General features: G+C 43.9%; 1 non-coding gene across 1 annotated transcript; it reads right to left on the bottom strand.

The window, feature by feature from the left end:
- Positions 1-15,200: 15,200 nt before the first annotated feature.
- trnam-cau (transfer RNA methionine (anticodon CAU)) lies at positions 15,201-15,272 on the bottom strand. Its single transcript has one exon. It is a non-coding gene; the product is annotated as a tRNA-Met (tRNA).
- Between the last annotated feature and the right edge of the window lie 265 nt (positions 15,273-15,537).

The following is a 15,537-nucleotide window of genomic DNA, read 5'->3' as shown; positions in this document are numbered from 1 at the left end:
CGCAGGATTCCTAGTGTCTGACCTGCTCTTGTAGCCATGATATTTATATGGCTACTGCAGTTCAGTTTCTGGTCAATGGTAACCCCCAGGATGTAGATAGTGGGAGATTCAGCAATCGTAATGCTGTTGAATGTCAAGGGGAGATGGTTAGATTCTCTCTTGTTTGAGATGGTCATTGCCTGGCACTTGCGTGACTCGAATGTGAAATATCCTTATTGTAGGGTATTGTATTGTACTGTACAGTGACGACACTTGGAAAGTCCTTCATTGGCTGTAAAAGGCTTTACAAAGTCCTGTGGTCGTGAAATGCATGTGTTGCTTTTTCCATTGTTATCAGTGTCATTTTGATCAAAAGATAGGTTTCGTGAGCACAAAGTTTAAATCAATGTTGATTCAAATAATGTAAAAGCATCTATATTCTTGCACGATACTTAATAATCTCCATCTTCCTATCCTTACCAAGTACAATGTCTTTGACTCTGAAATTGATTCCACAATTTCAGTCCCTAAGACAATTTCAGCCCAGTTCTGATGAAAGATCACAGATCTGAAACGTTAACTCTGTTTCTCTCTCCACAGATGCTGTCAGACCTGCTGAGTATTTCCAGCATTTTCAAGAGTCTCGATTTAATGAATAGGAAACTTGTTTCAGATCAGATTGGGAGACAGTGTGAAACCACTCCATTGCACTCATGTCTGAGATTCTGAGGACAGTTGGCTGTTAGTGGAAGACATCATTAATTAAATGTACCTAGCAACAGCTCAGACCAATTATTATTTTACATGGTCGTGTGATGGCCATCCAGGGGTTAAAAGTAGGGATCTTGTAAGGTTTCAGTGTGCAGGAACACTAGAAGATCTCAGGGGCAAAGGCTCAGATCATCAACCAAGTTCTCCACCTGATGAGGGATCTAGGCTGGACAAAGAGGACCGTGACACTCTGAGACCAAGCTCGACCAGTCCACACACCTGCTAGAGCTGTAAAGTTATATTCCCCAAGTTTGTTCAAGATAATTTTACTTCCAATTATTAAGTACTATTTTACTCTCAATAAAAGTTCTCGACTTATTAATCAAGTATCCTGTTGCTTTAATTGGTTAAAGTCATGCCCAAAGAGATTGTCCACAATAGACTTTCCAGAACTGAAAGATAAATCTGCAAGGATTGCTAATTTTACAGCCCTGTTTAAAAAGAGAGATACACCCAGGAATTACAGACCAATTAGTCTAATGTCAGTGGTGGGGAAACTTTTAGAGACAATTATCCAGGAGAAAATTAACTGTCACTTGGTAGAAAATGGGCTAATAAATGACAGCCAGGACAGATTGGTCAACAGAAGATTGTGTATGAATTAATTAATGAATTAATTTCTTTGATGAAGTTTCACAGAGAGTTGACCAGGGTGGTGAGGTTGATGGTGTGTGTCTGCACTTCAAAATTGTGTTTGAAAAAGTACCATAAAATAGACTTGTTAACAAAATTTGAGCAGGTGGGATTAAAGGGGCAGTGGCAGCGGGGATACAAAATTGGCTGAGCGACGGAAAGCATAAAGTAGGGTGAATGCTTGTTTTTCAGAATGGAGGGACTAATACAGTAATGTCACTGTTGTTGCAGTGTGTGCAGTGTCTGACCCTGAGCTGTCCTAGGGAGGGGGCTGTTTGTGATGTTCCTGTGGGGTGTATTATCATTAGGGTATCTCTCTGAGCTGTCACAGGGATGGGGCAGTGTGTGATATCCTTGTGCATGTCATGCAGGCCCACTGGCGTGTGGTTCCATCCTGATGCCAAAGAACAGAGCCCCATCTATGGGCAAAAAGTCTCACTTCCCTGTGGGTGTCTTGAGAGAGAAGAAGGCTGAGGGAGTAAACCTGGACAGTAAATCCGGAGTGGAGTCCTGGAGGCGGTTACCTGTTACTTATCAGCTGGTTTTCCAGCAACTCCTACAGCAGAGCTGGTACCAAACAGTACTGTTTTTTTCCTTTCCTTTGGGCAATACTAGCAATGCTGAGAGGGGGTCCTGATGCTCAATGTCTCCATACTATTTGCCCAGGCCTGTGCCCTGGAGAGGACACTCCAGCTTCGTGGTTAAACATTAGCAAAACATGGGAAGAAACAGTTACCGATTATAAACTCTCACTCAATTGGTGTAGAGTATGAGCACCAGGGGTTACTTTTGACAGTGGGAGAGATCATCGCGTCTCATTGGATAACTACCACCTACTCCAAGCTGTGCAGCCCCCAGTCAGTTAGGTGCTGGCCTGCCACGACCTACTTGCTTCAATGGGTGCTTGCAGCTTAGAGAGATATCTCTCAACTGGCGGATTGATAATCTATGCACCAGGCAAGACAAACTCAACAAAAAAGACACCAGTGCTTCGCATCACAAGCTGGAATGTAAGGACCATGTGTCCTGGCCTTGATGACACCCTTCTGCAGGTTGATGACACACACAAGACAGCTGTGATTGACAAGGAACTCACAAGGCTCAATGTGGACATTGCTGTGCTGCAAGAAACTAGACTCATTCAAAGTGGATCCCTCAAAGAGAAACACTACACCTTCTTCTGGCAGGGGAAAGCCCAAGAGGCAACTCGTGAGCATGGAGTGGGTTTCACAGTAAAAAACACGCTACTTGCAATGAGTGAACCCCCCACAGTTGGCTCAGACAGACTTCTTACCCTTCACTTGTCAACAAGCGCGGGTGCAGTTAATCTCATGTGCATCTATGTCCCGACACTCACCTCCACCCCAGATGTCAAGGATCAATTCTATGAGACACTTGACACTGCCATCAGTAGAATTCCCAGCACTGAGGGACTGTATCTTCTCGGGGATTTCAACGCAAGCTTGGGTACTGACTACAGCTTGGCCAATGAGCATAGAGCACCAGGGGATTAGCAAGATGAACAAAAATGGACAGAGGTTTCTGGAGCTATGCTGTCACCATGGACTCTGTGTGACGAACAGCTACTTCCAGGTCAAGCTGTGCTACAGGGTGTCCTGGAGACATCCGAGATCATGCCATTGGCACCACCTAGACCTTATCTTCACCAGACATAACACCCTCAGCAGTATCCTCATCACACGCAGCTATCACAGCGCTGACTGTGACACTGATCACTCCCTGGTGTGTAGCAAGGTCAGGCTTCAGCCAAGGAAGCTTCACCCATCCAAGAAGAAAGGTCGTTCTCAGATCAACACTTGCCGAACCACTGACCCAGAAAGGACCCAGGAGTTCCTCAACATCCTCGATCAGGCTCTTTCAGAAAACACCCAAGGCCTCAGTGCGGTGTCAAAGTGGAATCATCTGCACGCCACCATCTATAACTCTACACTCACTGCGTATGGGAAAAGAAATGGGAGGAATGCTGACTGGTTTGAGGCTTATTGGACTGAAATGGAGTCAGTTACTGCAACTAAGAAGAGAGCCCTCATGAACTACAAACAAGTCCCCAGCAAACAAACTCTAGACGCTCTCAGAGCTGCCAGAAACAAGTCTCTGCAGACTGCTCGGCACTGCACCAATCAATACTGGTTAAAACACTGCAACAGTATTCAATCTGCCGCTGAATCTGGGGGATGCTAGAGGGACATATGAAGGAATTCAACACACCAAGGTTCCTTAGACAGCACCTTCCATACCCGCAACCTCTACCAACTAGAAGGACAAGGGCAGCAAATTCATGGGAACATCACCACCTGCAAGTTCCCTCCAAGCCACACACTATCGTGACTTGGAACTATATCGCCTTTCCTTCACTGTTGCTGGGTCAAAATCCTGGAACTCCCTTCCTAACAGCACTGTGGGTGTACCTACCTCACATAGACTGCAGCGGTTCAAGAAGGCAGCTCACCACCACCTTCTCATGGGAAACGAGGGATGGGCAATAAATGCTGGCTTAGCCAGTGATGACCACATCACATGAATGAATAAAAAAAAAATTATGAAAGCAACCGGCCCAGCAGTAACTAAATCAGCACCTTTGAAGACAAAGACAGGGACGATCATCACTGAACCTAACAAGCAGATGGAAAGGTGAGTGGAGCATTACCTTGAACTCTACATAACGGAGAACATTGTCATTGAAGTAGCTCTCAGCACCATTCCAGACTTCCCTGTCATGCAGGAGCTGGACAGTGAGTCCACTATAATAGAGCTCAACAAGGCCATTGACCGTCTTGCCAGTGGTAAAGCCCTAGGAAATGATGGTATTCCACCTGGAATCATCAAAAATGGAAAAGTAGCTCTGCTGCAGCATCTCCATGAACTTCTGTGTCTCTGTTGGAAGGGGAGATCTGTGCCTCTAAACATGCGTGATGCAAACATTGTCACCTTGTACAACAATAAAGGCGATCGCAGTGACTGCAGCAATTACCGAGACATCTCCTTGCTAAGTATTGTGGGGAAGGTCTTTGCTCACATTGCTCTGACCAGATTGCCGACCCCGTCATCACACATCTATCCTGAGTCTCAGTGCAGCTTCAGAGCTGGTAGATCGACAGTCGACATGATTTTCTCACTTCGGCAGTTACAGGAGAAGTACTGTGAACAGTACAGACCACTCTACATTGTCTTTATAGACATCACCAAGGCCTTCGATCTTGTTAGCAGAGACAGACTCTTCAAACTGCTGTGGAAATTAGGCTGCCCTCCTGAACTCTTGGGCGTCATCTCTTCTTTCCACGAGAACATGCACAGTTCCGTCAGTTACAATGGAGCAACATCAGACACTTTCACGATCAGCAGTGGGGTAAAACAGGGCTGTGTCTTGGTGCAAACTCTCTTCGGAACGTTGGAGGAGGCAGTTTAACCTGTCGAGCCTGATCTGTCATTCAATTACATCCTTGCTGATCATCTACCTCAACACCACTTTCCCGTGCTCTCCCCATATCCCTTGATGTCATGAGTATCAAGATTTCTATCAATTTCTGTCCTGAACATGCTCAATGATTGAACTTTCACAAACCCCTGAGGTAGAGAATTCCAAAGATTCACCACCCTCTGAGTGAAGAAATTCCACCCTATCTCAGTTTTAAATGGCCTTTTAAATGAAACTTTAAGGAATACAAGCCCAGTTTCCTCATAAGACAATCCCACCATCCCAGGGATTAGTCTGGTGACCCTCCGTTGCACTCCCTCTGTGGCAAGTATATCCTTCCTTAGATAAGGAAACCAAAACTGTACACAATACTCCAGCACGATCTCACCAAGGCTCTATACGATTGCAGCAAGACATCTTTACTCCTGTACTCATGACCCCTCGTGTTAAGGCCAACATACCATTTGCCTTCCTAATTGATTGCTGCACCTGCATGCGAGCTTTTAGTGTCTCATGAACAAGGACACCCAGGTCCCTTTGGACATCAACACTTCCCAACCTCTCACCATTTAAGAAATACTCTGTCTTTCTGTTTATTCTACCAAAGTGGATAACTTCACACTTATTCACATTATATTCCATCTGTCATTTCATTCACTTATCCTGTCCAAGTCCCCTGGAAACCTCCTTGTAACCTCCTCACAGCTCACATCCTTTACAATTGGCATATTCTTCTCCATGCTGCTATTTTAAACTTTCAGTGACTCAGATGGGGGTGTCCACCTGCATACCAGAGCTGATGACAAGCTGTTCATCTTGGCAAGACTGTGCACCAATACCAAAATGAGTCAGTTCTTGGTCTGTGAGTTGCTGTTTGCTGATGACGCTGTGCTGACATCCCATAATGAAGTTCATTAACAGCAGCTTGTATATCGGTTCTCCCTGGCCTGCAAGGAGTTTGGACTGACGATCAGCATCAGGAAGATCAAAGTTATGGGCCAGGCCGTAGAGACTCCACTTTCCATCAACATCGACAACCTCACTTTGGAGGTTGTCAACAGCTTCACATACCTTCAATCAACAATCACCAGCAATCTGTCCCTTGATACTGAAATCAGCACCAGGATTGTCAATGCTGCAGCTGTCATGTCAAAGTTGAGAAGACAAGTGTGAACCGACAGCAAACTGATCGAAAATACAAAGCTCCGCGTGTAACAGGCTTGTGTTCTCAGCACCCTCCTTTATAGTAGAGAAGCATCAACAACTTATACAAGCCAAGAAAAGCAGCTGAACAGCTTCCACCTCCGCTGTCTCAGATGGATATTGGGCATCTCCTGGCAGGACAGAGTGCCGAATGCGGAAGTACACCAGCGTGCAGGGATCTGCAGCATGTTTGCCCTTTTGAGTCAGCAGTGACTCTGTTGACTGAGTCATGTGTGCTGATTGGATGACGGTCGCTTTGCCAAAGACACGCTCTTTGGTGAGCTTGCTATCAGCACGAGACTAACAGGTCACCTACGTCTGTGATACAAGGACATCTGCAAAGCGAGATCTCAAGCTGACTGGAATTGGAGTCGATGCATGGGACGTCCTTCCTGCTGACTGGAATTCCTGGAGAAAGGCATTCAGGAAGACCATGGGAAAAGCAGAGGACAAAAGAAATGACCAGATGGTGGGAAAGAGAGCTCAGAGGAAGGAAAAATTATCAGTCGACCTCGGGCCAATGATATTCATCTGTACCAGCTGCGGAAGGGATTGTCACTCACGAGTCATCCTCTACAGCACAACAAACGATGTTTCATACAGAAGTGACGTACACCCCGGGTGTAGCCCATCGTCTTCCAAGACGGACGGTTGCCTATTACAATTACAACGACAGCTCCAACTACAAGAGCGAGTCAGAGGCTGGGAACTCTGCCGTGACGAACTCAACTCTTGACTCGCCAAAGCCTGCCCACTATCTACAAGGCCTTCCTCTGATTTCAATTGTGCACACATTTGTGATCTGGCTCTGTAGCTTAGTTGGTTAAAGCACCTGTCCAGGAAATAGAAGAGCTTGGGTTTAACTCCCAGCAGAGCCTTGTTTCACAGTAACAACATGCTTGAAAAGTTTCATTATCAACATTGACATTTGTGAACTTTAATTCAAAATACATGATGAACTTCAATTACATAAAAAAACAGCCTTTGTGAAGGATATGAGTTTGGAATGGCTGTTCCTCCTTGTACAGAATTTCAGTGCTGATACATCAAAGGTAACTTCTTTGACATAAATTTGTTCACAGTTCCATTCAACCTGGAAAATAGCTTGATATTAATCTCACTGAAGGAGAGTGTTTGTGTCATTATGTGTTGCTTTTAACCGAGACTGGGACATGACGCAAGTGGGAGGGTTTCTCTGAGGTTTGGAATATTTGTCAGTCAGGAACAAGAAAAATCAAAGGAACCAAATAAGAAAACCTATGTCTCATGTGGTTACCGAGAAACGGTGAGAAGATATTAAACTTTGTTGTATTTAATACAACTGTGTGAACTTTGATCTTTGCGGCCTTTTAGAAACAGTATTTGAAGGGTCTCAGTAAAAATGTTCAGTGTTGATGAGAGTGGGGTCTGGGTGAGCAACTGCTTAATGTGACAGGGTCAGGACTGGATGCAGGAAGTTCTCTGACAGTCTCTCTCTGATGGGTTGAGGTGATTTTCAACTGGCAGCTGTTGCTGTTTTGATAATTCAAGTTCCCTCCACCAATTTTTTTGGACAGACAGTGCAGTATGAGGATGTAAAGGGTTAATGCTGAAGACAGTGGGATCAACCCCTCCCACAATCAGAGTGATGATGTAACAGTCACATGAGATGAGGTTTGGGAGGAGAGAGAGCAGCACCAAGGATGCTAGTTTAGGAGGCTTGATGAGTGTGTATATAGTATTGTGTAAATTAGAAAAGAGTTCTTAGTTCTTTCAGCAGGAAATGTGTCCAGAAAATATCGCGAAACTCACAATTTTATTATTCAGGAGTTGGAACACAGGGATATTAACTCCAAGTGACAGTAGTGGTTTCATTTAACAAAAGAAAAGTAGAGAATAATATTGCTCATTGATTGAAATCCCCCAGTGAGGAGACAGTTAAACAGGTGATCTGTTGGGGCATCCTTCCATCCAAGGTTTCGGCAGCATTTAATCTCCCTTTTTGGTGAAATTCTCTGTTTTTTGCATCTTTTTTTAATCCAGCTTTGATGGACCAGTGAAAAAACTGAAAAAAGTGAACAGATCCATCCTTTCTTTTCTTCCTTCTTCCCATCAGTTTCTCTTTTCTGTCCCAATTTAATCTGCTGTTTTATCCATTCCAATCATAATTCAACATTCCAATCAAATCTATTTGTTATTCCACAGTGTCTCTCCATGTGTTTTATTCTGTTGTATTCTCTCACAGTCTGTTTGATGATCAATTTTACATCTCACTCTGTTCTGGTGAAGATCAGAAGCAGTGTTATCTGTTTGCAACACCCGACAAGTCGGCCTGAGGCTGTGTCTCATAGATAATGTGGAGTTAGGAACATAGGAACATAGGAGCAGGAGTCGGCCATTCAGCCCATCGAGCCTACCCCACCATTCAATATGATCATAGCTGATCATCCACTTCAATGCCCTTTTTCCAACACTTTCCTCATATTCCCTTATGTCATTTGTATTTAGAAATCTATCAATCTCTGCTTTAAACATACTCAATGACTGAGCTTCCACAGCCCTCTGGGTTACAGAATTCCAAAGATTCACAACCCTCTGAGTAACAACATTTCTCCTCATCTCTGTCCTCATTGGCTTGCCCCTTATTTTGAAATTGCGTCCCCTGGTTCTCGACTCCCCAACCAGGGGAAACATGTTAGCTGCATCTACCCTGACTGTCCTTTAAATATTTTGTAGGTTTCAATGAGATCACCTCTCATTCTTCAAAACTCTAGAGAAGACAGCCCCAGTTTCCCCAATCTCTCTTCATAGGACAGTCCCACCATCCCAGGAAAAAGTCTGATGAACCTTCTTTGCACTCCATCTATGGCAATAATATCCTTCCTGAGGTAAGGGGACCAAAGCTGCACACAGTAATCCAAGTGCAGTCTAACCAAGGTTCTATACAATTGAAGCAAGAATTCACTACTCCTGTACTCAAATCCTCTTGCGATAAAGGCTAACATACTATTCGCCTTCCTAATTGCTTGCTGCACCTGCATGTTAGCTGTCAGTGACTTATTGACATGGATACCAGGTCACTCTTATATTCTATACCTCAGTTATTGACCTGTACTGCTACTTCAGGGATCTGTGGACATTCACTCCAACGTCCCTCACTTCCTCTACACCGTTCAGTGTTCTCCCATTAATTGTGTATTCCTTTGCCTTTTTTGACGCCTGCTCTCGCTGTTCCCTGCTCTCCGAGTGAACTCTTGCTCCCTCTCTCTCCTGGGCTCTTTATGCTCCACTTCGCTTTCACTGTTTCCCGCTCTCTTAATGTATCAATATTTGTTTGCCTTGTGTTTAATTTAAAATATGGATTAACTGTATTTTACAGTTGTAGGTTTTATTTGGTAGTCCTGTGCAAGTTGTGGATTGGTATTTAATATTTTGCTCTGTGAAAACGATTGTGAATGTAAATATAACTTTCAATCTTATACATGGGCTGGTCTGCAAGCTCCAAGTCCTTCATTTTGTAGTAATGGAATTGATACTGTATCTTTCAGTCTTAACCTCTGTGGCATTTTTGAACTGGTATGTAATGCATGACTTGGTCTAACGTCTGATGTACATCATTGGGATTCATAGGATCATAGGAAATAGGGGCATTAGGTCATTGAGCCCATCAAGCCTGCTCCAACATTCAAACAGATCGTGACTGATCATCTACCTCTACGCCATTTTTCCCTGCTATCACCATATCCCTTGATCTTGTTAGTATTTAGAAATCTATCGATTTATGTCTTGAATATGTTCAATGATTGATCTTCCACAGCCCACTGGGATAAAGAATTCCACAGATTTCTCACCCTCTGAGGAAAGAAATTCCTGCTCATCTCAGTCTCAAATGGCCTGCCCTTATTTTGAGACTGTGTCCCCTTGTTCTACACTCACTAGACAGAGGAAACATCCTATCCATATCTACCCTGTGACACCCTGTAAGAACTTTGTCTGTTTCAATGAGATCACCTCTCATTCTTCAAAACTCCAGAGAATTTCGGCCCAGTTTCTGCAGTCTCTCATCATCAGACAATCCCACCATCCAAGGGGATGAGACCGGTGAATCTCTGTTGCACTCCTTCTGTGACAAGTCTATCCTTCCTTAGATAAGGAAACCAAAATTGTACAGAATACTCCAGGTGCGGTCTCATCCAGACTTCATACATCTTTACTCATGTACTCAAATACGCTTTCAATGAAGCCAACATACCATTTGCCTTCCTGATTGCTTGCTGCACCTGCATACTAGCTTTTAGTCTCATGAACAAGGACACCCAGGTGCCTTTGGACATCGACACTTCCCAGCCTCTCACCATTTAAGAAATACTCTTTCTGTTCATTCTACCAAAGTGGAGAACTTCACACTTATTTACATTATATTCCATCTGCCATGTTCTTGCCCATTCATTTAACCTGTCCAAATCCCCTTGAAGCCTCCTTGCATTCATTCTGTACCTTTCAACCAGGTAAATTTTGTCTGTTCTATTTCAGATTTTATATTTAAAATGTAACCATGGTGACAGAGTTAATTTAGATCTGATCGTGAGTTTGTTTTTAGACTGTGATTGATGTATCAACCTGTCAGCTGTATTGAATTGGAGTGAAATGGAAACAACTTCTGTCTCTCCTGCTGTTGTTTGACTGTTGGATTGAAAATGTGTCTCTTGACTTTGGGATCAGTGTCTGACTACTTATTTTGTTTGCTCCAGTGGAACTGATGAGCTGGCAGTATCTCTGTGCTTTGGGAGTGATCCTGTGCCGACTGTGTGTTGGAACGAGATCACTTTCCTTGTGTCCAAGAATCACCACATCCATTCAGGTTCCTTCGTGTATTTTCCTGCAGGAATGAAAGAACTGGTGAGGTAGAAGATACAAAAGCGATCAATGTAATCATCCCAATAATAATCATTATGAACAATCACAAAATGAAAACCAGGAACACAAACAGTGTCAGTGTCTGACTCCACTGCAGTACTGCAGCATTCAGCTTCTGTTTACCAGGTGTTTGCAGTGGTTTTACAAACACTCCCCGACTCCCCCTCAACTTCCCACCACTCAATGCTAATCTCTGAGCACATCTGCGGACACGCTCCCAAAGCAGTGGCTGCTGGAAGCAGATGCTGTTTGTTCCCTTCCCCCGGGCCTGGGAAGTCTCCATTAGCAGCTGATTTAAAGCATCTTCCCCTGATTGAGTGAATGGCCTCACAGACTGGGTTGGGGAAAGACTGCGCATGTGCTCCACTCCTCATTGTGACGTCCCACTGGGGCGGGGCTGCATCGCGCGTGCGCAGATCTTTGCAGCAATTCAGCATTCAAACATCAATGGGAACTTTCCCCATTTCACCCTCATCAAAGTCCCAAAGAAAGTGAAGAGGGGCTTCGACTGGAGGGAGGGAGGGGCGGGGTAGGGGGAACCTAGAACCCAGAAAGCTGCCCACTTGCCCCATTTAGATGCTCAATTTGCGGTCATTCCCTGCAGGGGGTTTGTTATTATTGAGCCCCTCCTGGTAAAACAATCCGATAGAAAGAGGGGAGAAAGGAGGGAGCCGGTGTGTTTGCTGGGACCTTGCAGAATTCATTTCAGCAGCAAAAGTCCCGGGTTATATTAACCCGAGTGAAACACGCTCTCAGTGAGAGGGAAACCGAACGGCCCTTTTCATCTTTCCATTGGAAACAAAGTAGAGCCGGAAGTGCGGCGAGCAGAGCAGACACACAAGCTCAATGACAGGAGAGCTCGGCCGTCCCTGAGTTTCAGCTCCCGGCTCTTACATTTCTTCATCCACACTGTCTTTACTGTGGATGTTCAGGGGTTCCTTGTCGGATCTGAGGACTGTATCCATTAAACATTCTGAGTCAGGAGATCCACACACTCTCTGTTATCAAGATTTATGGGCAGGAATGTTTCAAAACTTTGTCTATTAAATCATTGTATTATTCACAGAACTAATGAGGCAATCGGTTCATTATTCAGGTCTTAAACTTGGTTTGGGAAGACCGAAAACTGAGAGGTTCAGCACCTTTCCACTTCTTCACGAACATAACTGATTTTTTTGATGAAGTAACAGAAAAGGTTGATCAAGGGAAAGCAATGGATGTTGTCTATATGGATTTTAAGAAAGCGTTTGACAAACTACCACATAAAAGGCTGGGTAACAAAACTGAGGCTCCTGGAATAGGAGGGTCAGTATCTGCTTCGATTAAAAAATGGATGAAATATCAAGAAAAGCGAGTTGTGATATTTGGTTGTTTTTCAGAATGGAAGATGGTGAACAGTGATGTCCACAAGGGTCAGTGTCAGGACCACTATATATAGAAATGACTTGAATATTGGAATCACAGAATCACAGAATTGTTCCTGCCCAGAAGGAGGCCATTTGGCCCATCGTGTCTGCACTGACTCTCCAAATGAGCAATTCACCTCATGTCACTTCCCCGTCTTCTCCCCATAATCCTGCACATTCTTCCTTTTCAGATAACAGTCTAATTCCCCGTTGAATTCTTCAATTGAACCTGCCTCCATCACATTTTCAGGCAGTTCATACTTTAACCACTCGCTGTGTGAAAAAGTTTTTCCTCATGTCGCTTTTGCTTCTTTTACCAATTACTTTAAATCTGTGCCCTCTCATTCTCGATCCTTTCACAAGTGGGAACAGTTTCTCCCTATCCACTCTGTCCACACCCCTCATCATTTTGCACACCACTATGAAATCTCCTCTTAGCCTTCTTTTCTCCAAGGAAAACAGTCCTAACTTCTCCAATCTATCTTCATAACTGAAGTCCCTCATCCCTGGAACCATTCCCGTGAATCTTTTCCATAATCTCTCCAATGCCTTCACATCTTTCCTAAAGTGTGGCACCCAGAACTGGATGCAGTACTTCAGCTGAGGCTAGTGTCTTATACAAGTTCAACATGACCTCCTTGTTCTTGTACTCTATGCCTCTATCACTAAAGCCGAGGATACTGTATGCTTTATTAACCACTCTCTCAACCAATGACATATAACCCCAGGTCCCACTGCTCCTGCACCCCCTTTAGAATTGTACCCTTTATTCTATATTGTCACTCCATGTTCTTCCTACCGAAATGAATCAATTCACATTTCTCAGCATTGAACTTCACCTGTCATCTGTCCTCCCATTCCGCCAACTTGTCTATGTCCTTTTGAAGTTCTGCACTATCATCCTTACAGTTCACAATGCTTCCAATTTTCGTATCATCCATAAACTTTGAAATTCTGCCCTGTACACCAAGGTCTAGGTCATTAATATATATCAGGAAAGGCAAGGGTCCCAACACTGACTCCTGGGGAACTCCACAACAAACCTTCCTCCAGCCCGAAGAACATCCATTGATCACTACTCTTTGTTTCCTGTCACTCAGCCAATTCCATATCCATGTTACTACTGTCCCTTTTATTCCATGAGTTATAACTTTGCTCACAAGTCTGTTGTGTTGCACTGTATCAAACTCCTTTTGAAAGTCAATAAAAGCAAAATACTGCAGATGCTAGAAATCTGAAATATAAACAAAAAGTGCTGGAAATATTCAGCAGGTCTGGCAGCATCTGTAGAGAGAGAAACAGAGTTAATGTTTCAGGTCAGTGACCATTCAGATGCTGCCAGACCTTTTGAAAGTCCATGTACACCACATCAACAGCATTGCCCTCATCATCTCTCTCTGTTACCTCATCAAAAAACTCCAGCAGGACAGTTAAACATGACTTTCCCTTAAGAAATCCATGCTGTCTTCCCTGAATTAACCCACATTTGTCCATGGGACTATTAATTTTGTCCCGAATTATTCTTTCGAGAAGTTTTCCCACCACCGAAATTGAACTGACTGGGGAGTGAGACGAGGTGAGTTGCTTTAGCAGAGAGCCAGCATGGGTTCGTCAGGCCGAATGGCCTCCTTCTGTGCTTTAGCCATTCTATGATTGTATGATTCGAGCAACAACTGTTGGTGGAGAGGCAGTGATGCAGGAATGGGTTGACAGAAAGGGAAAAGTCTGGGCTGGTGTGTGTTTGCAGCATTTGCAGTTTGTGTTCGGGTTTGTGAATCAAGGTGATTTGGAAGCTGTGTTCCAAATTGAAGTGTTTATTGGAAGCAAGAAGTTGATGTAAATAAAGAGTAAAACGTGTTAAGATGAAGCGTGGTGTGATTGTGGATAGCAGTAAATATAGTGCTGGTGAATTATTTGTGTTAATAAACTTCCACTGCGCCCTCTGCTGCAGGCTGCTGTTTATATCCAGCTGTGTATTAGTGCTGTGTGTTAACTAGATAAATGTTTGTTTCAACGCTGTTTATAAAGCAATAGCATTGCACTCAAACAGTCCCAGACATAGCAACACACGTACAAAAGCAAAATACTGCGGATGCTGGAAATCTGAAATATAAACAGAAAATCCTTGAAATGCTCAGCAGGTTTGGCAGCATCTGTGGAGAAAGAAACAAAGTTAATGTGAGCTAAGGAAACAGATCTGAACTGTTAACTGTTTCTCTCTGCACAGATGCTGCCAGACCTGCTGAGCATTTCCAGCATTTTCTGTCTTTATTACAGCAACACAGGTGTTGGGAGGCTCAGCCTGGCTACACAATGTTACAAGGACGCTGAGTAACACCATTGACAACGGGACAGAGAGAAAAACACACAGAAAACCAAGAATAGACTGTGAGGAAGCTAAAGTGAGGGACAGACAGAGAGAGACAACGAGACTGAGATGGAGACACAAGGCATTTGCATGATTGTATTCTCCCTGTTGTCCAAAGGTATTTCCTGGTGTGTCAATATGTTTTCTGTTGTGTAAAGATGTACCCTGTTGTTGTGTAAAGGTTTTCCCTGTTATTGTTTTATTTTCTGTTACTGACCGTCTCCTCACTGTGACCATTTGTCCTGGTTTTATTGTGGCCAACATCACCGTCTGGTGGTGGAGAGGAGGCTCTGCAGGAAGGGGTTGACAAAGAGGGAGCGACTCGGCTGGTCCGTGTTTGCAGCTTGTGTTCGTGTGAGCAAAAGCAATTTGTTGATGATTGATGATTGATGTGTTCACTCGAAGGAAGAAGCTGAATGCAACAGAGTGCCTTTGGAAGCATCTTGTTATTATGGGGTAATACCTGATGTTTTGAAAGTGAACTGTTTGTGTTATTACCAAACATAAATAGCAGAGAATGGTTTCGATCCATCGACCTCTGGGTTATGGGCCCAGCACGCTTCCGCTGCGCCACTCTGCTAACTGTTATTTTTGATTTCAGCTGCCTGTTAGTTAAATATGTTCATTTCCCCAATGTTTTTATCAAAATAGGATTGTAGTCGGATTTCTCAAGAATCCAGGACTCAGCAACACACGTGCTGACGGAATCACCCTCACTGCACAATGACACAAGGACACTGAGTAACAGCACCGACAATGAGGCAGACAGAGAAAGACACACAGAAAACCAGGAAGATATTATCAGGACCCAGAAATGAACAGACAAAGTCACTGAGCAAACCAGC

The sequence above is a fragment of the Heterodontus francisci genome, chromosome 35 (assembly GCF_036365525.1).
Source record: "Heterodontus francisci isolate sHetFra1 chromosome 35, sHetFra1.hap1, whole genome shotgun sequence".
Classification (NCBI taxonomy): Eukaryota; Metazoa; Chordata; class Chondrichthyes; order Heterodontiformes; family Heterodontidae; genus Heterodontus; species Heterodontus francisci.
The sequence above is the reverse complement of the archived record's forward strand: the minus strand, read 5'-3'. Positions and strand labels throughout refer to the sequence as shown.